Here is a 24,345-nt window from a genome sequence, read left to right as displayed (position 1 = left end):
CCCTCTAGGTTGGCGCCCGTATAGCAGCTCAAAGGGGGAGAACTCGGTGGACGCCTGGGGCACCTCGCGAACGGCGAACATGAGCGCCGGCAACATCTGGTCCCAGTCTCTCGGGCTGTCCTGGGCCACCCGGCGGAGCATCTCTGTTAAGGTGCGGTTGAACCGCTCCACCAGGCCATCCGTTTGGGGGTGGTACACTGACGTACGCAGGGTTTTGATCCGTAGGAGCGCGCACAATTCCTTCATCAGCTGGGATGTCACGTTGGTCCCTTGGTCCGTCAGTATAGCCTGGGGAAACCCGACCCTCGTGAAGATTTTAATCAATTCCGCGGCTAGGGTGGGGGCCTTGACATTACGGAGCGGGATAGCCTCCGGATACCGAGTGGCGTAGTCCACCACTACTAAAATAAATCGATGGCCCGCCCTGGATGGCTCTAGTGGGCCCACCAAGTCCAGGGCCACCCTCTCAAAGGGGGTCCCTACTACCGGGAGAGGCACCAGGGGGGCCGCGGGGACCCTGCCCGTGGCGACCTTCTGGCAGTTGGGGCATGAGGCGCAGAAGTCCCGAACCGCCCGGTAAACTCCTAGCCAGTAAAACCGGCGGAGCACCCGTGCCAATGTCTTTTCCCGCCCCAGGTGGCCGGCCCAAGGGTTCGCATGTGCCAGGTCCAAAACCTCCCGTCGCCGGGTCTGTGGCACCACCAGTTGTCTATTCTCCCCTTCCCCCTCCCCGCCTGTTACCAGGCGGTACAGCCGGTCCTGGATTACCTGAAAGCGGGGGCCTGGCCGCGGGTCGTCAGTCTCGTCCGGCGCTCCGGCTTGCTCCCACGCGTAGCGCAGGGTCTCATCCGCCCGCTGCTCCTCGAGAAAGTCGGGGTCTTGGCTTCCGACGCCCGCGGTGGGGGCGGGCTCCCCCGAGGCCCTGGGGTGCACATAGGCCTCCGCCGTTGGGGCCCGTCCAGCCGATGGGTCCATCCCCTTCCTGAGGAGTCGCGGGAACCCTGGCCAGTCCCGCCCTATCACCACCGGCAGCGGCAGGTTCGGTGCCTTCCCCACTCGCCATACCCTGGCCACCTGCCCGTCTGCCAGGTGGACCCAGACGGTGGGGTAGGTCCATACATCTCCGTGTACGCACTTCATCGGGGTAGCTTCCCCGGTGGGCGGTGCCTCCGGGACGAGGTCTTCACGCACCAAAGTGAGGGCGGACCCCGAATCCACAAGGGCCTGGAGGGGCTTCAGCCCCAACCAGATAGTCACCACCGGGCGGGATTGTCCTGCCGGGGTCTCCCTCGGGGCGGGCGCGGACAGTGTGCAGTCCATCATAGGGCAATCTCGCTTTAGGTGCCCCTCTTGCCCGCATTGGTAACAGGCAGTGTGGCCCGCCCCCTGCCGGCCATCGCCCCCCAGCTCCCCGTGGCTCCTCCTAGCCTCCCCGGAAGTCTCGCCGGGCCTGGCGGGCCAAGTCGGGGCCAGGCGCCGTCCCATCCCCGTGGGCGGCTTGGGGGGGTCTCTTACCGGCGTCGGGCCTGTTGCGCGTGGTCGCGGGGCCTCCCTCGTCGTGGGGCCGGGCATGGACTCACGGCGCATCCCCACCTCTCCGCCTTCCGCATCGAGGTGCGCCTCCGTCAAGGCGATGGCCGCGGCCAGCGTCCCCGGCTGGTGTCTCCGCACCCACTTCTGAGCGCCCGGAGGAAGGAGGTGGACATACTGCTCGAGCGTTACGAGCTCCGCTACTTCAGGGCCCGAGCGCTGCTCCGGCTCCAGCCACCGCCACGCCCACTCATGGAGGCGCTGCGCGAAGACCCGGGGCCGCTCACCTGGCTTGAACCGCTCATTGCGAAAGCGTTGGCGGTAGGTGTCGTTGTTAATTCCTAACTGGTCCAGGATCGCTTCCTTCACCCGGGCGTACTGCAAGGCCTCTCGGGCCGCAAGGCTCCGGTAGGCCATTTGGGCCGGTCCGGACAGAGAGGGGGCCAGCAGGGTCGCCCAGTGAGCCTCCGGCCACCTCGCCGCCGTGGCCACCCTCTCGAAAGTGGTCAAGTAGGCTTCTGGGTCGTCCCCGGGTCCCATCTTGGTCAGGCGGAGGGGTAGCGCTCCTAGCTCGGGGTTGCAGTCCTCGTTCCTCCATGCTGGTCCGCCCGCTGAGGTAGCCGGCTGGGATCCCTGCATCCATTTTTCGTGCTGGGCCGATAGCTCCTGGACTAGGAGTCTCTGCTGGTCTTGAAACTGGCTCGCCAGCTGCTGCATCAGTTGGGACTGCTGCTGTTGTTGCTGACGTTGGGTGTCCCTTACCCAATCCAATAGTTGCTGGGCGTCCATCGTGTGCTCCCGCAGCGGTTGCTCCCTAGGTGTGGAGCACATCTTACCCTACCCGCTGAGCGCCCAGTGGGGTCGATGCCCACATTCTCCACCACGTGTGGGGGTTTCCGGGTGCGATCACCCCCTCTTGGGCCAAGAGGGGGGGGTCAGCGAACCCTCGTGTCCCCCTTTTTGGGCCTATTCGGCCTCGGAGCCCCCAACTGGGAACCCCCGGTAACGGGTGCGATCACCCCCTCCCAAGGGGAAGGGGGGGTCAGCGAACCCGGCGACAGTCACCAGCCCGAGCGGGGTGGGGCAGCCGGCCCCTGGTCCAACGTTTCCCCTCGTGGGGTCGTAACTCACTGCGGCTCTCTGCGCCAGCCGCGGGGAGTGGGATACTCCCGTCGGGGAGGGAGGGGGACCCGGTCCCGCCCTCTCTCCGGGTCCCAGCCCGGGGCCCTGGGCGCCGGGGCTTGCTAACGCCCCGACGCGGTGGACGAGGGAGCTAATCCCTCCGAAACTCGTCCACCCACGGTCGCCAAAAGCGCCCTGCCCCGAACTCCTTCCTCCCCCCGGGCGGTGCCCGCCAATCGGGCCCGCCGCCTTCCCACCTACCCTGGTTCGGGGTCTCGTGGGGTCTCGCTTCCCGACGTATCCTCGGGGGATCGCTCTGAGGCACCGTTCCGTCTCCGCGCGTCCCGCTCCTGCTGGGCGCGGTGCGGTGGGGTACGCCCCTCGTCGGCCGACGGGCTGAGGGACCGCCAGGGGCAGTGGCTGTCACGAAGCCCCCGGGCCCAGCGCCGGGCTGGTAGCCGCGGGGTGTGCCGCCCGGGCTCCGTCCTGCCTCCGGCTCGGTTCCTCTGCTCCTGCCGGGAGCCTGCCTCCTCCTGTGCCGGCGGCCGGCCCTTTTGAGCTGGCCCGCCGTATTCATCGCTCCTGGGGACTCCTCCCCTTCCGGGCACGCCGCCATGCAGCGTCCTGCCGCCCAGCTGATCCGCCCCTCCCCCGTCCCCGCCGTCCGGCGGCGCGGGGAAGGAGCCGGCACAGCGCAGCCGGCGCAGGCGCAGGGGGAGTTCCCCCGCCCGCCGCCGCCCACACGAGCTGGGGAAACGCCGGAGAACCGGTTCCCCGGCGGCAACCTCCGGGGGATCGGGGTTCTGGCCGTCCCGCCCCCCGATCAGTGACAAGCTGTCACAGTTATAAAGACTGACTTCATATCAGCACTGACCTTTTGTTCAACAGTTACTGAAGTTTAAAAAAAAAAAAAAAAAAACACATGAAGTGTCCATTTCAATACTGGTGGGAAAAGGAAAGTTCATTGATTTTCTTAGCTTGCCAAGCTATCTGGGCTCTTACAAGTGTTGGCCTCTGCAGAAAGAGACAGCACAGAATATGGGGGCTATTCTTTATTCCAGCTAATATTAAACTTGTGCTTCAAAACAGATGAGAGGTCTGTTGGAGGCAGCCTGCAGAGTCCTCATCTTTTGGCTAGCAGCCAGAAGGTTTGGCCAAGCAACTCTGGAAATTAAACAATCTTCCTCCAGCAAAAGACTCCTTTACAGCATTTTAACCTATTTCTAGCTGTGAAGAAGTCCAGTCATGGGAGCTAATTCATTGAACATGTGCAGTATTAAGACCCACCCTGTAGGATTCAGCAAAAGCCAACATAAAAGATCTGAGGAAGTGGATTCTTTCAAAATCCAAACAAACATTATTGGAAACAAATCCTATGGATGAATCACCTAACTCTCATATGGTGTTAACAGGCCTGATTTTTTTGGTTCTTTGTTTTACAGAAGCCCTTAAGTGCGCCATTGTTCTAGGGCAGTGTTTCTTAAACTGTTTAAGACCAAGAAACACCAAACAATTTTTTTTTTTATGAGGAACACCAAGGGTTTTTGGTTGAGCAAAGAAAAAAGTTCAGGGGGAAAAGGGTTGGGGGAAGTTATTGAGCTAAAAAGGTCACCTTCCTCTATAAGGGTGGTCATTTTGAATTCTGTTCTCTGCAGCACACCTCCAACTGGCTCGCGGAACAGTTCAAGAAACACTGTTCTAGGGGTTGAACAGTGTGTTCATCTCAAGGAGTTTATATTCAAACTATGCAAGACAGACATGTTGGAGAAAGTAAACAGACTGAGAACTGGGGCATGAAAGAATAAGTCATTTCCCTAAGCTGCTGGTGGATGGATTTGGTGCTGCATGTCCATCTCCCCAAAGGGATTGTCTCTTGCTTTGTCAAGGACCCAAAGGGGCAATGCTCTTGTGGAGGCAGGAAAAGGGAATAAGGGAATTTGTGTGCAGCCATCTTGGTCTTGTTAACAAGAGAGCAAGAGTCAGGCTAAGTCTGTGGCCTGACAACGCGAGATCTGTAATTAGACGCTGCCTTCGCCTCTCGCCTCCATACGGAGATAAGGATAGAATGCTGACTCTGGTAGGGACCTTGAGATAAGAAGCATCTGGGTGGAACTAAATAACTGTTAGCCATTGGTGTTTGTAATGGGAAGGAGACTAATTGTTATTGTTATTATATTTAATAGACAGTATATAAACTGCTTCATAATTGCTTGTATTCAAAGATCTGCCTCGGTGAGGGGGGGGACTCCCCCCCCTTGCCCGAACCAGTTTTTCCCTTGCTGCAGCTCGTAATAAAACTGCCTCTGGCTACTTGTTGCTTACAAACTCAGAGTGAGGACAATGTTTTCTTCCACAATTTGGTGCCGTGACTTGGATGGCAACGCCCGATTGAAGACAGCAACAGCGGCTGCAGACCGTCCCCCTTCACCCCCATGGTGCCAAACGAGAGGTAAGAGACCTTTTGAAATCTCTACTGGGGTGTGGAGGAGGACTGCCTGTAGGGTCGTCTGCTTCTTGTGGGCTCACGCCATCCGAACTTCTTCAATCTGCAACAAGGTCAGACGCAAAACGGTTCCAGGGAGGTTGTTTTGTTATCCCCGAGTAGGCCTAAGTTTACGCAGTGCTGGGAACTGCTGTGGTATTGGTGGTGCCGCCCCGGGTACGGGAAGAAGGTTGTATTGCGTCTGGACATAAGGCACCTAGGTTTACGCAGTGCTGGGAACTGCTGTGGTTCTGGGGGGAAACGTGTTGTTTGCCGCCCCTGGGGGGAACAGTGTTGTTTGCCGCCCCAAATATGGACAAGGTCCATAATGAGAGATGCATCTAAAAGTGGGAAAATTTCTGTGTGTGAAAAGCATGCTGAGTGTGAATGTAATGACTGGAGTGTGAATGCCGCTGCCCAGGTCTCTGAGAAGTAAGCTGATTCCAGCCGCACCAGTGCTCTCCCACAAGGGAGTTCTCAACGCAAGGGGGGTCAGCCGAACCTCAAGACCGAGCAGATATGTGAGGGAGTGACGACTCCCCTTATTTCATGAGCTGCTGATAAGGCCTGACACTCTAGACCCAGCAGACCCCTTCTTTGGAGTGTGTAGATTTAGTTTCCTATAAAGCCACTGAGGAGACGGGGAGTGGACAGGATGTTCCCCTGAATGACTAAAATGGATGGGGGTCAGTCTAAGCATACCCCCCCCCCCCAGACCGCTAAAAGGCACCCCTGCGTACTACATGTACGTGCATCATGGTCTAAGAACCTGTAAGCATTTGACAGATTGACAGAGAAAGAAATCAAAGCCCTAAGGGATGAGATTGAAGCTCAGAAAAGCAAAAATCCGCCCTGCAGTGAGAAGTGTAACTTACACGCAAGTGCACAGCCTCTCCCAAGCTTAGGGGGGAATTTGGCCCAACATTACCCCCTCCACTCCTTTCTATACCCAGCCCTATATGGGCCCTTACCCCACATTACTGAAGATAGAGAGGAGGCACAGAAGATAATTGAAAGGTGTCAGCTCTTCCCTATGGAAGAACGGGCTCTAGTTACAAATCTGTCCGATCCAAAGCAAAACACTGAGTTTTGGAATAGACTTAACAGCTTGTGGGAAGTATTCCTCCAAATTCTCAAGGAAGGAATGCCTGCCGACCATCAAGCCATATTGGCCCTAGGCATTTTGGTTGGAAACATATACACAGAACACAACGCAGGAGTAGGAAAGGGCTGCCAAGCAACTTTAGGAGATTCTCAAGCCCTTGTTAGCAAATAGATAACTACAGCCTCTCTGGCTGGAATCGCAGGCTACCCAAGGATGTTTCTCAACGCACAAGTGGGGGCCATCCAGAAAAAAAAAAAAAAAACAGTTAAAACCTTTCCCTCACACACTGTTATAATTAGCTTGAGGGCGTGGGAGGACATAACCTAAAAGCCACCCTAAAAGCCAACTAGTGGGAATTGAATTTGAAGATGTAATCACTAGAAGCTAAATCTGCCCTAACAAGGAGACACATTCTGCAAAATAAATCTCCTTACAGAACATGGCCGAGTGATCCACCCCAGAGTCAGCAGCATAGATCAACTGCTGCAGCATGGATGTTATGAAAACCCTATACTGAGAAGTTTAAAATTAGTAATAGCTGACTGCAATAATACACATTTGGATTTACCTATTGAAAAGAATTAGGAGGTGTGGGGGATATGGGAAAGCTCACCCTCCTTACCAAATTAATACTGGACAAACATGTGTCATTGGGAAGGGTCATTTAGCAGGAATCAGGACATAAGAAGGAATTAAGCGATTATTGTAATATATGAAGGGAAACCTGCTTTAAAAACTGACTCCTTGTTTCTTGCAGCCTTTCAATAATCCAGGCAAAGAAACAATTAAATTTAATTATTTGACTACAGACACTTTTGTTAAATATTCAAAAGGAAAAGAAGGAATTCTATTGACACTTAACTGGTTAACTGTATAAAAGAATGAAATCTATACATTCAATCCTTAAGGTTAAATTTACTCCTTAAGAAAACAAATCTTTGTTTTAAGAATCCAAGCCCTGAAACTTCACTGTGTCTCTGTTCAAGGCTGAGTTGATAACACTTTTGGCTTGCTTTCAAATCCAACATTATATGTGAATACAGGCTGCCTGGCTATTTCAAAGGAATATAAAACACCTGTCCCCTCAAGTAAATTGTCCAAATACAAACAAAATATTTATAAGCGCCCATATAACAAAATTTAATGTCAATATTATTATTACTATAGTCTTAATAAGTAACACTGTATATGATTCTTTTCAGGAAAAGAAAAGCTTTTTGCTTGCTGGAACAATAACTAACCAACACCTTGTGCTAAGGAGAAGCATTATAGCTTCACACATTAAGCCTGATCTGTGGTACAAGAGGGAAACTGAGGCATGCCACTGTTGGGGAGGGCTAGCAACTCTAGAGGTAATTCGAGGGAGTGGAAGGTCACGAGTACCGATGAAGCGCTCTTGTTCTCGTAAAGTTGTAGCTCACTCGCCCATGGAAGTGGTAAGGAACTAGCTGTAACCAGTTCCCCTAACAGATCTTAGGCAGTATTTTAAGTTATAATGGACCACCCCGACGGGGGTAGAAATGTTTTCTTGTCTTTCAGATCATCAGAAAGTGCTGGTGCCAGCTGAAGAAAAACAACAAACAACAACAACAAAAAAAACCATGGTTCTGTGTCATGACACAATAAGTTTGTGTTCTGTCCAAGTTTGTCTTGTGTGTCTTAATTGTAATACGTATTGCAAATATTGTTGTGTGTAGGATATTGTTTTAATGAAAGGATAATTTGAGTAAAGCAGAAGCATTAATTTAAACCAACAAAATTAATAATTGGGCCCAATCAATTGGCAACTTTAAAATTCAGTGAAAGGATAATAGTTTGGAAATTGTTTAGGCTAGGAGAATGTTAACAATGTCTCCACAGGTGAACAAAAAAGGAACTGGAAGGAAGCAAGGAGTGCATCATGTGAACAGAAGGACTGGGAGTGGGGTACCAGCCCTCTCCCCCACCGGATTGGTTTTGCTTTAATGGCTACACAAATGAAATATTTAGCTTCTGTAAATTTGCACACCAATGATAACGTGGTTTGGCCAGAGATAATAAGAAATTTATAAGTAACAACACGGGCAAGTGGGACATCAGCATATTTAAGTAAAGATGCCCACAACAATGAGGAAACTAGTAACCTCACCATTGCAATAACAGCTACTTGCCCTGCTACTCATTAGTGCCTGATGCCTTAAAAGGCCTCAAGAATTATGGAATTGCATGTGTTCCTATTAACAATTAAACATCTGTGAACCATGCTTGGTCCTATAAGAGAAACCGTGACTCTAGTCAATGTAACCTCCTTCAAGTCACATACATAGAACAAATACACACTAATAGCGATGGGGAATACACGGCCTTGGGCCTCCCCTTATTCAAACATAATTATTCTGTTTATTGTAACATGAACACTATGAGGACAAAGAATATACAGTCCTCTGAGTTAAAGTTTGTATGGAATATTGTGGGAAAGAAGCTAAACACTAACATTAGGCCACTGAAGTTGGACCTACTGACTCCCACTGGGGCTTACCACTTAAAGCCCAGACAAAGGTAACCCCTGAGGCATGGCTGTTATTTGTTAAACAATGGCCATTGCTAACTTGCCCTCATTTGGATATTATTAACCAGGTCCTTAAGGACAAAATAGAGCCTCCCAATTGTGCATGAACAGACCTGTCCCAGAACCAGGACAACTGTCACTGGTCCTTACCTTGGTGATGTTCCAAACTGGTATAGACCAGCTGTGTGCTAGACTGGCTAATCAAATTGGCAAGTGCCTGATTAGGCAACGAAGGGGCTTAGCAGATACTGTCGCAGATTGGTTTGGGCCTGGAAACTCTGTCAGCAACACTTATGTCATAGCCCAGAATTGTATAGAAACCAGGCTGGTAGATGCAGTAATATACAGTGCCCGTAAAGGCCTAGACACCAGCCAAGCCAACCGACTGATCCTGAATAGTTTGAAGGATCTGTCCAGCTCTGTGTCCATTTCACTAAACCTAACCAGATATTTGGACCAGAGACTAATTGGATTGTTAATTAATGGAACTAAATTAAAGGAATTAGAAGGCCAGTATTGAAGAATAGGATAGCTTTGACCATCCAGCCCTTATGGTGGTGAGTCCCCATCTCCCCCGTGCCTACCTATGGGAGTGGGGAAGTAGAGAATCCATGAGGACCCAAAGGCCCACCTGGACAGGGCATAGTTTGTTTTTGGCCCCTCTGGGGATTCCTCACTCAGATCAGATCAGAATGGTAACCTCCCTGCCTGTACCAAAGCAGGAGCATATAGATAGATCAAGGGCATCGCTTATTCTGAAGGTGTGGGAGCCTCCCTATACCCAGGGATTGTTGCACCCACTTTGATAAGGAAATTTTATGTACCTGCCCATTTAACATCATGACGAATCTGCCTAGGTTTGATGTGGTTGTCTCAGAGAAACAAAAACATCGAGCTGGTCCAAATAAACGGTACCTACTGGTGTTTGACTACCCAGACAGATCACTCCATCCTGCCCCTCTACATATCCGTCTGTGTGTATAACAGCCCCTCACCGGATGATCCTGACTGTTGATGGAATGCGGCTCTATCGCACTTCGGCAGTGATGAGTAACCTAACATGAGATTCTGAGTGGCACGGCGGAAGTAAGTACCTAGAGGAGGGTTTACTGGCCCTACAGGCAAATATCGAGGAGTTGGTGGCCAATGCCCAAAGATATGTCGGGGCTGGCCGTCTGAGGTACACACAGATAGGGAAACACTGTGGATCATGCCAAACACCTACCTCTGCAGCACTCAACCAGGCAGTAGAGGTCAAACCTATAATCATGGGCAGCGCCAGTAAGGCGATGAAATATCTTAAAGATGGATTTAAATAGTGTTTGCCAAATTATGTGGGAAGTTTTGATTTTAACATTCATAATAGTGCTGGTGCTGTACTCGTACTTCCAGAGTAAATTAAAACCCCTTATATTGTATTTAACCTGGTGGGTTAAGGAGAACCCCAAAGTCAAGAGAAAGGAACTATAGGAGTAAACTGAGGCAGTCCATGGTATCTTGCTGAGAACTGACAAGCTCAAAGTATTAGGCCAGCTTGGGAAGTAAAACAGTTCAACAGTTACTGTGACCCTAGTTCCCCTGGCAACCACATTCCAAAAGAGCCTCACTTTGATAAGGCTGGTACCAAACAACCGCACGGGATTGTTTTTATGGTTTTTGTTTTATTCCTAGGAAATAACCTTGGTTCCAAAGGAGCCAGCTGGCTTTTAGCTCAGAGAATAGAGACTCGTATGTCCATCAGCGAAAGACTGCTCTAGAAAGACCTTTACCAAGTTTTGCTAACCACCAACACTGCTGTGAAGTGCCAAGAACCGACTGTTGGCCAATGCTTCTCACTGCAAAAAGATCCCTCCATCTCGAAATGATCCTACCCCGATTGCTGATAAGCCTCTCTCTTCTGGTCCTGCTTTCCTACCTGCTGGACACCGGAAGAACCAAAATATTACAGGGTGATGTGCTGGTAACCTCTCCCCTGCATGATGCTGAACCACGACTGTTTCAAGAAAAAAAAAAAAAAGGAAAAGTCCGCTCCTCTGACACCGCCAAAGCCCAAAGATTTCTGACTACAAAAGGACATTAAGAACTGACCTTGGTGAAAGAAGCGAAGTATTGTATATTGCCAAGGAGAAACTTGTGGGAGTGGTTTGGTTTTCTCCCTTTGATCTGGACTCTGTGCTTATGGACAGGTACTATCAGCATGTACCTGCCCTCCCTAATTTGGTTACTAATTATAATATGTTGTATGATGTTACTACAATTATAGAACAGCCCCATCATAGAATTATATTGGGGATATTAATGATTATATTGCTTTTGCTTATTAAAAGTTTCATATTTGATTGTTGTTGTAAGGGATGTGGTGGTAGAGATAGCTTTTATGTTTGTACTAATTATGTAATGTTTAATGACAATAAAGGTTTAGAAAGATAGTTGTGCTGTGGGCACAAAAGGGGGGATTGTGGAGGCAGGAAAAGGGAATAAGGGAATTTGTGTGCAGCCATCTTGGTCTTGTTAACAAGAGAGCAAGAGTCAGGCTAAGTCTGTGGCCTGACAACGCGAGATCTGTAATTAGACGCTGCCTTCGCCTCTCGCCTCCATACGGAGATAAGGATAGAATGCTGACTCTGGTAGGGACCTTGAGATAAGAAGCATCTGGGTGGAACTAAATAACTGTTAGCCATTGGTGTTTGTAATGGGAAGGAGACTAATTGTTATTGTTATTATATTTAATAGACAGTATATAAACTGCTTCATAATTGCTTGTATTCGAAGATCTGCCTCGGTGAGGGGGGGGGGGGACTCCCCCCCTTGCCCGAACCAGTTTTTCCCTTGCTGCAGCTCGTAATAAAACTGCCTCTGGCTACTTGTTGCTTACAAACTCAGAGTGAGGACAATGTTTTCTTCCACACTCTTGATTCCATCTCTGAAGAGTTTGCTTAGGCCATGAAAAAGGGATGCCCAAAATGGTAGGGCCAAGAACAATTCCAATTGAATCAAACCTGGGATCATTTCTGAGAAGACTTAGGGTAATGTATTTCCATTTCACTACATCCCACTTCACTTTCATGTTGTGGGCAAGAGCAGAAATATCTTGGAACTAGGGGATATACCTGGTCTGGACAGAAGTTAGTCTCTAGGAATCCTAGCAAGCCAGTTCTCAAAAGGGTGAGATCCACGTCTTAAATCCTAAAAATAGGGCTCATAGGTAAAAATAAGAGCTATAGTATCCCTTATATTGGCCCTATCAATAGAGTAAATCTCAGCTAAGATTTCTATGCTGATTCATATCCAGAGAGGGGTATTCTACTGCAGATGCCTTTTAGATATTACTGGATATACTATGAAAGTTAAGAGGGAAAGGGAGGGACAGAAGCAGACAATGACTACGTATGCCTTGGAAAATGTCAGTTTGTTCCACTGACAACATAAGGAAAGCGATTAACGGCTCAAGAGCATACTTGACATAAATCTATGGATGTGACAGTTTACATACAAGCATAAATTTCCAGTTGCCTATGGGTTTATTTACTTGGGGCAGCAGTGTCATCATTTATGGGAAACTCAGCAAATAAGTCGAGATTTGAATCTGTCAAAGGTAACCTCTAAAATACATTGGCACCAGAGAATAAACCAGGGCGTGACAAGTATAGGATCTGTTGTCATCAATGTGGATGATCATACTGCCAACTTGCAGTATACAGCATCAATTTAAGTAGTGAGAGCTTGCAAGAAACATGAAGCTCCTGTTCCAGAGGATATCCCATTTCATCAATAGAGCAGCCCTTTGGCTCTTGTTTTCATAAAGAATTGGATCTGAAATATTCTGGTGGATAATTTCTTCTATTGAACTTTTTACCCATGTAATTACTCCATCGAAAGTCCATGAGACCTTGGATCCTAAATCATATAAGCACATCAAAACAGATTACCTGTGGTGTCTATGACACAGATGAACATTGTGATTCCATCCACTAGAGAGCTGTAGCAACTGATGCACCTATACAGACCAGGTTTATAATGGGCATTGAATACTTTTCTGGGGCACTGAGTCACAATCAAGCTCTGATCTAACTTGATTTCAGTCACCAGGGACCAAACAGGGCAATTTTGCAAGGGAGTTTCTCAGGTCTAGCAGGAGTCATTATGTGACTCCGGATAAAGTTGTCAGGGTACATCTGTGGTGTACCTGATGCTTGACCAAAAGATACTGTGCTGTCTTTGTTTGGAGAAAGTGTGCTGAGGCTAGCAGTCTGCTAATGAGGCATTGATCCCTAATCCCGTTAACACCAATCACCTCTTAATCATGGGGTGGGGCTTCTCAAGACAACCAGGACTTTAAAAAGCCCATTCTTAAGTGATCAGAGAAGCTAGCAATGAAGGGAGTTTTGTAAAGAAGTTCTGAGGAGGACTGAGCAGGGCTAGACAATTTAAGCTTAAAACTAAAGCCATCTGATTTAAATATAGTTGGACAGCTTGGTAATAACAACCATAATTAAATTTAACATCTCTGCTTTAACACCACAGCAGCCCAACACTAGCAGTTTCAGGAAGGGGATTACACAGAACGAGGAATTTAGGGTAACAGAAATAAGATACAATGCCACAAGTGAAGTCCATGCAAGCTGCATGGAAGCTTTTGAAGGATGCTGTAAAATATTCAACTTACATGGATAACCCACATTAAAAAAAAATAATGCAGAAAAGTGCCACCTGGCTAAGTTGTCAAGTCAAGAATCAGTGAGATAAAAGGCATCACTTAGAAAGAAGAAATTACAGGCTAGTGAGGTAAATAGAAATGGCAAATAAAGCCCCCTCCCCAAAAAAGCCCCACAGAACTTGAAGACCAGCTAGCCAAAGACTCAAAAAATAATTAAGTATCAGAAGCAGGAAGCCTTCTCAACAATCACTGGGGCTGCTGGATGACCAAGACGCTAAAGGAGCACTCAAGAATAAGGTCATTCTGGAAAAACTAAATGTTTTGAATTGGTCATCACAGCTGAGGACACCAGGGAGATACCAAACCTGAGCCATTCTTGTTGGGGGACATTTCCTCAGATTGTCACCAAGTGAGGTATCATTATAGGTGGTTTTGGAATACTACTATTTAGCTGATCAGTTTAAGTCACCTGGACAAGATGACACTATTCCCTGTTCTGTTCACTCCCTCTGGGGCATCTGGCATAGGCCACTGTCAGAAGACAGGAAATTAGATGAACCTTTGGTCTGACCTAGTACAGCTGTTCTTAGGAACGTTCTCTTCATTGTGGTCAGAACAAGTGGGTTGCTTTCAGCAGGCAGCTATCATTTCCATTTTCAATAGGAACACTTCCTTCCTGAATAGGATTTGGGGGACCAGTAATAAAATCTGTTGTATATGCCACCTCCTTCTGGACATACCGGCAGTGCAGGGCACTGCAACATTAGGGAAGGAAGAGAGTACCTTTCCTATTTTCCAGAGACTAGGAAATAGCTGAATATTTCATTCAAATCCATAGCATTTCCTAAAACTTTTCAAAACATATTTGATGAACTGTACTTCTGTTTTGACCCAGTATTCCCAACTTCACCAGTTTTAGGCAGATTAAACTGACAATGTGGCATCCTCCTTGAATTCACAGGTCATGCAGTTCACCCACTCAAAGTACATGGACTATGGAAAAAACTGATGAAATGCCTCTGTTTAGAGAGGAAACTGAACTTGCAATTAATTCATAGCAGAGCCCGTCCACTGTGGTTTTGTAAACTTATGGGGGGGCAATACAGGTGAAAAGAGCTCTTAAGATTCACTGAAGTGTTCTCTGACTGAAGACCCTCCAGGCAGAGAGGAACAGCTTGAGGGATTTAGCAGCAGTGGTTTTATGAACAGCAGGGAATTACAAATATTCCCCTTGTAGCTAGCAAAGTGAATTTCTAGGTTTGCAGGCAAAGCTTAAAACTCAAAGGCCAAGGGCTGGGTCTACTCTGTTCTACTGAGAAGAGAGCTTCCTTTCCTCTCTGCACTCAAGGACATGCTGGAAGTGGAGTGAGTATAATGAGCAGGATTTCACCCAGCGAGTGCACACAGAATCAGGCCACTGGGGTGGATATAAATTTATGAGCTAGAGGAGGAAGTCTGTGGCTGGGAAAGCATCCCCTGAACTCCTCAGACTTGCCCTGCTTTGCCCTTCACTGGGGCCATTCCAGCAGACGCTTAAGTAAAGAGTCACATGCCCAACACTCAAATGGATTGGGTCTCTGTCCTTTGCTTTTTTTAAAGCCAAAAGGGATCTTTAGTTGACCTAGTCTGATCTCCTGCATATCACAGGCCACTGCATTTCATCCACCTGTTGGAATGATTAGAACATTTATGACGACCATGAAGCATTGCTGGTTTCTAGCCTAGTGGGATCAGTTGTGTGAATATCACTAAGGCTATGTCTAGACTACAGGGTAGTTTAAAAAAAGCTTCACCTGAGTCTAGACTGACACCACATTCTGTCTAAATTACATCAAAAGAATGCGGCGGTTTTCTCAACAGCAGGAAACCTAATTTTATGAGGAAAAACACCGTTTTCTGAAAGCTCATCAGAAAAAAGATGCTCTTGAATGCAAACAGGGCTTTTTCGAAAGAGCATCCTGATAGCCCGGGGGCTCTTTCAAAAAAGCAGATCGCTTTTTCGAAAAGAGTTGTGGCTGTCTAGACCATCTCTTTTGAAAGAAGCTTTTTCAAAAGCTTCTTTCAAAGGAAGCCCGTAGTCTAGACATACCCCTGGTCAGGGGTTCCCAACCTTTTTTGGTCCCCGTACCCCCTTGGCTTTTAGTAAACCTTCCTGTACCCTCCTATTCAATATGAAAGGAAATAAATTCTAGACTTTAGAATTCACTACTTTTTTCACTAACACTACTACTTTTGGAATATTTCAATTAGGATAATCTAGTTATTTACCAAATATTCTCTGTACCCCCTTGACAAGCTTCTCGTTCCCCTTGGGGGTACATGTACCCAGGTTGGGAACCCCTGCCCTAAGTCATTACTCTCCATGACCCAGTTTTTCTATCTGAAAACTGGGGACAATACTAATGCCCCACCTTTGTAGGGTGTGTAAGATTGACAGATCCAACACTGAGAGACCTTTTCAACAGCTTTGGCCCCTCTCTAGGGCAGCATATCACGAGCAATGCAGTTTCAGCCCCAAAGCACTGAATGATCTTGCATTTTGTGACATAGAAAAAAGCCAAAGAATCTGTACCTCAGTGAATAAATTACGTAATGGGGGAAAATTGAGGCATTATAAACATTGGGGACTGGTCAGCTTGGAAATCTCTCCCACAATGATTACTTCAGTTAGATTCACTGAATACCACTGGCAGTAGGGTCTTCTAACCCTCACCATACAGCACAGCTTGAAATGAAGGAACATGCTCAAACTCTCATTACTTTTCCTATTAAAAACTCAAAGAGGGAAGCCTGTTCTCATTGCATTTCATAGCACACACTGCTATGCAAGAGTATTTAACCTAAATGCAACTGAGGTCACACCCCCATTTGTAATGTAATTATATTGAAAAGAGCTTGATTTACCTTAAAGTCAAAGGCTAACTTGGCATCACCATGCAAGTGTATTTAAATGAAACCTATGCAAAGGTTCAATAGGGCATTTCTGGAAAGTCAGTCAAGTCCATTGGTTGAGAGTGGATGCTTTGAAGTATTAATTGGAAAGTTGAGAGGAAGTGCTTAAGATAGTAAAAGAAGGATCAGACAGCAAGTCAGAAAATTACTCCTGTCCTTAAACCAAGTCAAAATAAAAACAAAACAAACTAAGGCAAAAGAACCAAATATTTAAAGCTGCTGTTTACGTCTCACATGTCAAGGCTGCTGTGCAGGGCTGCCTGGAACTTTGTTCATGAGGAACGGATCTTAGGCTGAGATGGTGCTTCTCACTCTAGATAAGCTCTGAACTGCTCTATCAGCTTATTCCCCACCTCCTGCCACTGGAATGTATCATCTGAAAGGTGGCAGCCCAGACCACAAAAGAGGTAGAGCATTTGCATCAGCAAAGCAGGCTTCTGGCTAGACACCTTTATTATAGTGCTCATAGAATCATAGAACACTAGAACTGGAAGGGACCTCGAGAGGTCATCAAGTCCAGTCCCCTGCCCTCACAGCAGGACCCAGCACCATCTAGATATGAGCAGGCAAAAATATGCCTGTCAGCCACATTTGACCCACCAAGCTGCCAGATCCAGCCTGCAGGTGCCTCAGCCAGGCTCCCTGCCTGCCCCACCTCTGTATGCTGCTTGGAGCACTTCTTTGAAGATTGCGAACTCAGGAGACATCGTGTGCTGCTCCCACCCCATCTCAATGCCCATTGGCTGTTTTCCAGCCAATGGTAGCTGCTTGTTTTCAGGGCAGCATTCGAAGTACCCTTCTGGTATCGCAGCTCCTTCCCCCCCCCCTTACCCTCTGCTCCCCTACTTCCTCCAGACCCTACACTCATCCCAACACCCCGTCCCAGCTCAAAAGCCTCTCCCAGACCTCACACTGCAATCTCCTACCCCCATCAAGCCAGATCCCTGCACCAGGTCACAATCCCCTCAAAGACCCTGTACTCTCCTCCCACACCCCTTCCCCAGGGCAAAAATCTCTCCTGCCCACAACTCCCTTCCAGACCTTGCACCATAGTCTCCTACTCAAGTCACAATCCCCTCCCTTCACCTAAACTCCCTCTCAGATCCCACAGCTCCTCCTACACTCCAGTGTCTTACCCCAAGCTCCCTTCTGCACCCAACCTTCACCCCAGATCCCACACCACCTCCATTAATATCACGGAAGAGTGTGGCCCCTGACCACTTTGCCCACCCTGACAGGTGTCTGTCTAACCTGCTCTTAAATATCTCCAGTGATGGAGATTCCACAACCTCCCTAGGAAATTTATTCCAGTGTTTAACCACCCAGACAGATAAGAAGTTTTTCCTAATGGCCAACCTAAACCTCCTTTTCACAATTTAAGGTCATTGCCTCTTGTCCTTAGGTAACTGTTTTAGTGCAGTGCTGAGCTCTCCCAGCCAAACTAGGCCCTGTAAAACATGGTGAAACAGTCTTCAGCTGAAACAAACAAAACAATATGTATTGAACAGAGAGGGGAAACTGAGGCATACTGAGGTTAAGTGATGTGTCAAAGGTCAATTCCTGGCTATGGGCAGAGACATACTTGCTTTCTCTGAGACAGTAGGTAGTGCATGAGGTGCAGAGGACATGTACTGATGAGTCAGGGAGGAGAGAGTTAGGAAGAGATTTCCATGGCAGATGCAGTTACTATCCTGAGCAGTAGTGTGGGGCGAGTGTTGAGAAAGTGGTCATCTTTATTCCTGGCCCACCAATGGTCCCCCTAATATTTTCCATTCATATGAAGAATAAATTTTCTATGTGCAGCAATACATATGCACCACCAGCAGAAAAAGCCTACCTGTGGATGCTCTGCTAAGTATCTGGGCAGCATTTGAACCTCTCCTGACCGCACGCACTTCCTCCCTCCCCACGCTCGGCTTACAGAGAACACTGGCTATCACCTGTCTGGGCCCCACAGAGCCAATATCCTCATACCCTGAAACAGTGTCCAGAGGTGTAATATCCTGCTGGCAGTGTGCCGGGGCACTTTTTGCTGAACAGCCTAGGAATGTCCAGGAGAGTATGTAGAACACTCATATCCTTATTGGCTGATGCAGGAAATAAAATAATGAACATAAATATTGATTGGGACAGTCATGGAAATAAATGCCTCTACCTTCCTGCTAAATTGAACAGGAATGGTGTTCTACCACGTTTGGAAGGGTGTACATGAAAGGAAGACAGTGAGTTGAGTTAAAATGCAACAGCGACCAGCAAAATTTAACTGGGCCACACTTTGGCAATGGAAATCCAGTGAAAACAGTCAGAGATGGTATCTGAACACTAAAGAACATTAGCTACATTTGGTTTAAAAATGATAAGACCCAGACTGTACTGTTGTGTACAACATCAAGACAGTTCATTCTGGATATTCTGAAGGGCAGAAGAGATCCTTAAAATGTTTCATTGTTTTTAATAATATCCACCATTTACTAGCCTGCTTTTATACAAAGCATTTTAATTTTTTTATTTTGAAAGTGCAAAAACAGCAACAAATAAAACCCTTACTCTTCTATGTTCCATTTTGCAAACTGATTTTATTGAAATAACCCGAGGGAGAATAAAAATAGAGCTTAGAATGAACTTAAATTGCAAGCATAACAAAATGGAGTTAACCAATGCCTTCAGGAATAATAAAAACAGCACCTGAAGCTGCACAAGGAAGCTAAAAGTACCATGACTTGAATCCTCATGCTTTGGAGTATAAAGTGACTAGGTTAGGAAGCAATTTTCTTGTGTATATTGCTCACAGGACAGAGGCATTATGGGAGTTTTGCAGCTCTGAAACATCTTGGTTAGAAATAGGATACCAGACAAACTGGGACACTTGCAATTTTTAAGACTCTTACAGGTTGTTCCTAGGATATAAATTTCAAATGAAAGTCTTGATCCTACAGTCCTTACTCTGAATAAAAATCCTATCATCAACATGGAAACTGCAGGGCCAAAGTAGCTACACATAATTAACTGTTTTCAGTAGAGTAAAGCTAAAAAAAGCGATGTGTGTGTATGATTTCAAGTTTCTAAAGTCAAGACTTCATTCTGTTAGGTGATTATGGTCCTTTCTGCCTGTGAAATAAAGACCTATGAATTAATATAAGTAAGTGGGAAACTGAGTCGGGGTGGAAGTGGAGAATAGCATTTTGAAATCACACTCCACAAGCTTTTCAGGAAAGCATGAATGCAAGCTTTCCCCTCCTGCAAAATTCATCTGTCCCTCTCTAGTGGAATTTTATAAACCCATCTCCATTTGTGTCAGTTACAATTGAAGGAAGTCACTCATAGCATCCTTTCCATTATGACAATCAGAGCAAACAGGAATTCATTCCAGTCTCATTACATTTGAACAGTAGGAGGCAGTTCCATATATGACTGTAATCTTGTAAATTTTCATTAGTTATCAAGATTAATGAAGTCAAAAGAAGTTTTGGTAAACCCAAGAAATGGTTTTGTCACTTGGTGCAGAGCTAAACCAATTTAGAATGCTGACAGTTCTCCAGAACATAAGAATGGCCGTACTGGGTCAGACCAAAGGTCCATCTAAGCCCAGTATCCTGTCTGCTGACAGTGGCCAGCACCAGGTGCCCCAGAGAGGGTGGACCAAAAACAATGATCAAGCGATTTGTCTCCTGCCATCCCTCTCCAGCCTCTGACAAACAGAGGCCAAGGACACCATTTTATCCCCTGGCCAATAGCCTTTTATGGATCTAACCTCCATGAAATTATCTAGCTTCTCTTTAAACTCTATTATAGTCCTATAGACTATCAACCAAATTGCCAAGGTCACATGAAGAACCATAATTATTAAATTTCACCCTCCTCTGCAGAGACAGAGAAAGACTGCAACAGTTTTCATTTGTGCATGTCAGTGTGGCACCTATAAGCACCATTTCAGAGGAAGGCCCATTGTGCCAGGCACTGTACACTGCAATAGACAGTTCTTGCCCTGATGAACTCACATTCTAAACAAACAAGACAAAGTGTGTGAAAGACTGACATTTGTACCCATTTTACAGAAGGGGCACAGATTAAGTAACTTTCTCAAATGCGAACAGAAGGATCCATAGCAAAGACAAGCATTGAACCTCTGTTTTGTTATCCCCACCAGAGCACCTTAACTACAAAAGCATCCTTCCTCTCACTTTGCCAGAGCCATAAAATCAACTGTCTAGCCAACTTCAATACAGCCTTTTTTGGGGTGGAAAGAGCCCTTTGCCTCTAAGAGTTTCTGCATTAGGACCACCAAAGCTCCTCTCCAGGGGAGATTAGGGCTAGCACACAGCAAAGGAACTAGTTAAAAGTGTGTGATTCTTTAGACATGAAGACCCATCAGAAGGAGGAAAAATCTTCAATTGCAAGGCACAGAAATGGGGCTAGTTTAAATCATGATATATAGGGACTATTAGCATGTAGGATAATGAGAATATTTGTTTCTCCCTGTTACCAGCACTGGGCCAAGGAATGTCAGATGGGGGGGGGGAGGGGGAGAGAGAGGGAGAGCAGCTAATACTTCAACTTAGGCCAGGTCTATACTAGACCCAGAAAGTCAGCTTATAATACACAACTCCAGCTATGTAAATGATGTAGCTAGAGTCAATGTACCTTAAGCTGAGCTGGGTGTCATCTCCACAATGGGAGATGGATGAGAGCAAATGCTCTCATAGGCTGCAAATCTTCTCATGAAGGGAAAGGATTTCAGTCTCCATAAAGGTGGAGCCTTCCCCTTCCTTTAAGCCTTCTTTCTAGCATCCAGCTCTTCCCACAGGCTCAGCCTCCATGACCTGCTCAGTTCTCAGCCTCTCTATGGACATGCTCAGCAGAGGGGAAGCAATGCCAGGCTGCAATGACTGCATATCCACAGACGCTTGAGACTCATGGGATTTATTGCACAAAGGCTACCAAGGAGCAGATATGTGCACTCGCCCATATGTATAGTAACAGCATATACTCACCCTTAAGAAGCTTCATAGAGCAGGGTCAGCAGATTAGCTTTCACTTGGCCTGGTGCCTTCTCCATCTGCTGCTCACCCGAGGGCCTGGCTCTCTGGATTGAGCTACCTCCCTCTTCAAGGCTCAGCCCTGCAATGAAGTCACTATGAACCCCTGTCTTGTAAGATGCTGAATTCCCTCTGGAGAAGGGACTATGTACATCCCATGTCAGGTATTCTTTCAATCCAGCTCCCTATCAAGTAGCTAACTAGTACTTTTACTAGCCTTCCCATTGCTCCATATGCCCCACAAGAGACCCTCTACCTAACAAGCACTATCTACTCAGCCTCAGACCCTATTGCTGTTTTCTCTGGGCTCCTTCTTTGCTTCTCTAGCTCCTAGTCCAAAACTAGGCTTAACATCCGTACCTTCTTCCACTTACAAGAACTACTGCCCCCTCTTATAAGACTGTTTAGCAGACACTCAAGCTCTTCTACCTATGCCCAGGAACTAAAGAACATTCTCACACTCTCTTTCAAAAAAGAGCAGCCTCAAAGCTCCTACCTTTATCCAAACCCTGCCTGCCCTTGCCCAGCTGGGCTTCATCTTCAATTAGCCTTTCTCCCGCACTGACTCTCCTCCAGGTGCAGCTTGTAAGATTAATGGGCCCTTTATAACCAGCTCAGGCCCTAGGCAGGGTGGATGTTACACCATAAAAACTGTAGGGCTGTGTTTGTATTGGCATGAGTGTGCTCTAAAGTGGCTGCTTTTGTGCTAAAACTTATTGGCTGTCTATACTGGTTGTGAGTTCTTGCACAAGAACACTGATTTTTTTAATGTATGAAATCAGTGCTTCATGCACAAGAACTATGATGGTCCTGCTCAGGAATAAGCTCTCTTGCACAATTGTTCTTGTATAAGAGGCTAGTGTAGACAGACAACATGAATTTCTTTTGCAAGAAAGCCCTATGGTTAAAATGGCCTTCTGAGCTTTTTTGCTCAAGAGAGCTTCTACACTGGCATGGATGTTCATGTGCAGAAGCATATGCTAGTGTAGATGCTCTCTACTAGAAGAGTTTTTACACAAGAACTCTTTAGCAAAAGTGTTTTTGCGTGAGAATGTGCCAGTGTAGACACAGCCTAGGTGTCCCGAGTACTTTGGGGTTTGGACTACAGAAATCCTTTTAGGGAGTGAATGCATGAGGCACAGAGAAATACTGTTTAAATGGGGTTTTTGAGGATGATGGTGGCTAGGTTGCTTTTCAAATAAGCTTTTTCTTATTTTTGGCTGTTATATAAGATTAAAACAGGTGAAGAAGCGGGGAACACTGAGCTAGGGAAACGAAGGGGGGAATTTAATGGGAATGTAAGCGCTAGATGCTAGTTACACTTGTTGGTACCAAATGCTCTGATGGTCAGCTCTTGACCTGGAGACTGTAGCACACTTTTGCTGAGGTTTCAAAGCTGTTTGTTTGTTAGCTACTAATGTAGAGTGTTTACTATCACACAAAACATATAGCTATGGTCAACCTTTACTATCTAAATTAAATCTCTTGGTTGTGTTTTAAAAAAAAAAGAAGTCTGGGGCTCTCGTATAATTCTGCTCATGAAAGCAGCATCCAAAGTGGATCTGGGAGCCAGGGATGGCCTGAAGTGCAAGGTAGTAATATTCAGAAAGCAAAACCTCAGCAAAAGGGGAGCACTGGTATTAATTTCAAGACAAACTTCCCCTTATTTGTGATTATTATGTAGTGTACCTATGTAATACTATGGTTCAGTAATTAAAGTCAGAATGATTTATGAAGCTGCAATGTGGGGAGATGTTGTTCTGAGACTTGGAGGAGTGGGCTACATTATTTAACTGAATTCAGCTGGAGTAGTTTATTTCCATAGTAGTTTTTTTGGGTTTGTTTTGCTATCCCTGCTATCCTGGCCAAATTCCAGCTCAAACAATTAGACCCTGCCTGTTTAAATTACAACTGGTGTTTTCATGAGGCATGGTGTTTTTCATTCCTGCTGTAAAACAGTCACCACTTCCCATCCCCAGAGGTGGTTGCATTTCAGTGATAATGGGTAAAGTTGCAGCAGTGGTTTTATAGACCAGTAACTTACCTCCAATAAATTATCATAGGTTGTGTCCATCCCATGTGGCTCAGTGCATGAATATCACTTGGGCTTCTTCTCCTGAAAGACAGGACTATTGAGAGTTTAAAGCACAGGATTATGGCATCAGCACATTCTTTCCACCTCTGCCACTGAATTGCTGTGCGGCCATGGGCAACTCACTTTACTATGCAGTGCTATCGGCAAAGGGGATACTATAGGGTTGAAATAACCTATTTCAAGGAGAGCTATGAGATTTACATTAGTTAATCTTTACAGAGCCTTTTGAAATTCTTGGAGAAAGAAACCATGGTATAGGAAAAACTGGCCAACATGTTCAAACACCACTAGTAGGCTTGCCGATGGGAGAGCAAATTAGTCAACTGCTCCAGGGCTTGGCCACTCAAAAGAGCCCAGGGCACCTGGCTGCCATCCCAGGCCCTTAAAATAACTTCCAGAGACCCAGGCAGTACTGAGGCTGCCTGAGGTGGGTGCAGAGTGCTCTGGGCAGTGCTGTGGCTGACTGAGCCTTGTCCCTCCCACCTTTGGCCCCACACCTTTCAGAGATGCTCTCTTGATTTTCTGAACCACAGGAGGTCGATATTGTCTAGCAACTTGGCCAACACTTCCACCGCTTACTGGGATGTGCATAGACCGGAGGGTGAAGGGCAAGACCTGAGTAACAGTTTGATTTCATTCTGCAGCAAAGCTGGAACCATAGTTTAAAGAGTGGGAGGACACGGGGAAGGAGACATATGCAAAACTGGCAATAGACTGCTCCTCACTCCCATCGTAGGACCCTAACCACTGCCCTCCACTGCCTCAGATGTCTGTGGAACCTCCAGTGAAAGGAATGAAACAGCAGAGCACCTGAAGTG

The 24,345-nt window shown here is 46.9% G+C and overlaps 1 long non-coding RNA gene across 2 annotated transcripts in view; it reads right to left on the bottom strand.

Annotated features, from left to right (window-relative positions):
• LOC142820906 (uncharacterized) overlaps positions 1-21,865 on the bottom strand; it is a 99,299-nt gene extending 77,434 nt beyond the window's left edge. For both annotated transcript variants that reach the window (XR_012897910.1, XR_012897909.1), the window contains exon 1: positions 21,388-21,865. This is a non-coding gene — a long non-coding RNA (uncharacterized LOC142820906). The remainder of the gene's footprint in view (positions 1-21,387) is intronic.
• Between the last annotated feature and the right edge of the window lie 2,480 nt (positions 21,866-24,345).

This window comes from Pelodiscus sinensis, chromosome 27 (genome assembly GCF_049634645.1).
Source record: "Pelodiscus sinensis isolate JC-2024 chromosome 27, ASM4963464v1, whole genome shotgun sequence".
NCBI lineage: Eukaryota > Metazoa > Chordata > Testudines > Trionychidae > Pelodiscus > Pelodiscus sinensis.
This window is presented reverse-complemented; position numbering and strand designations above follow the sequence as displayed.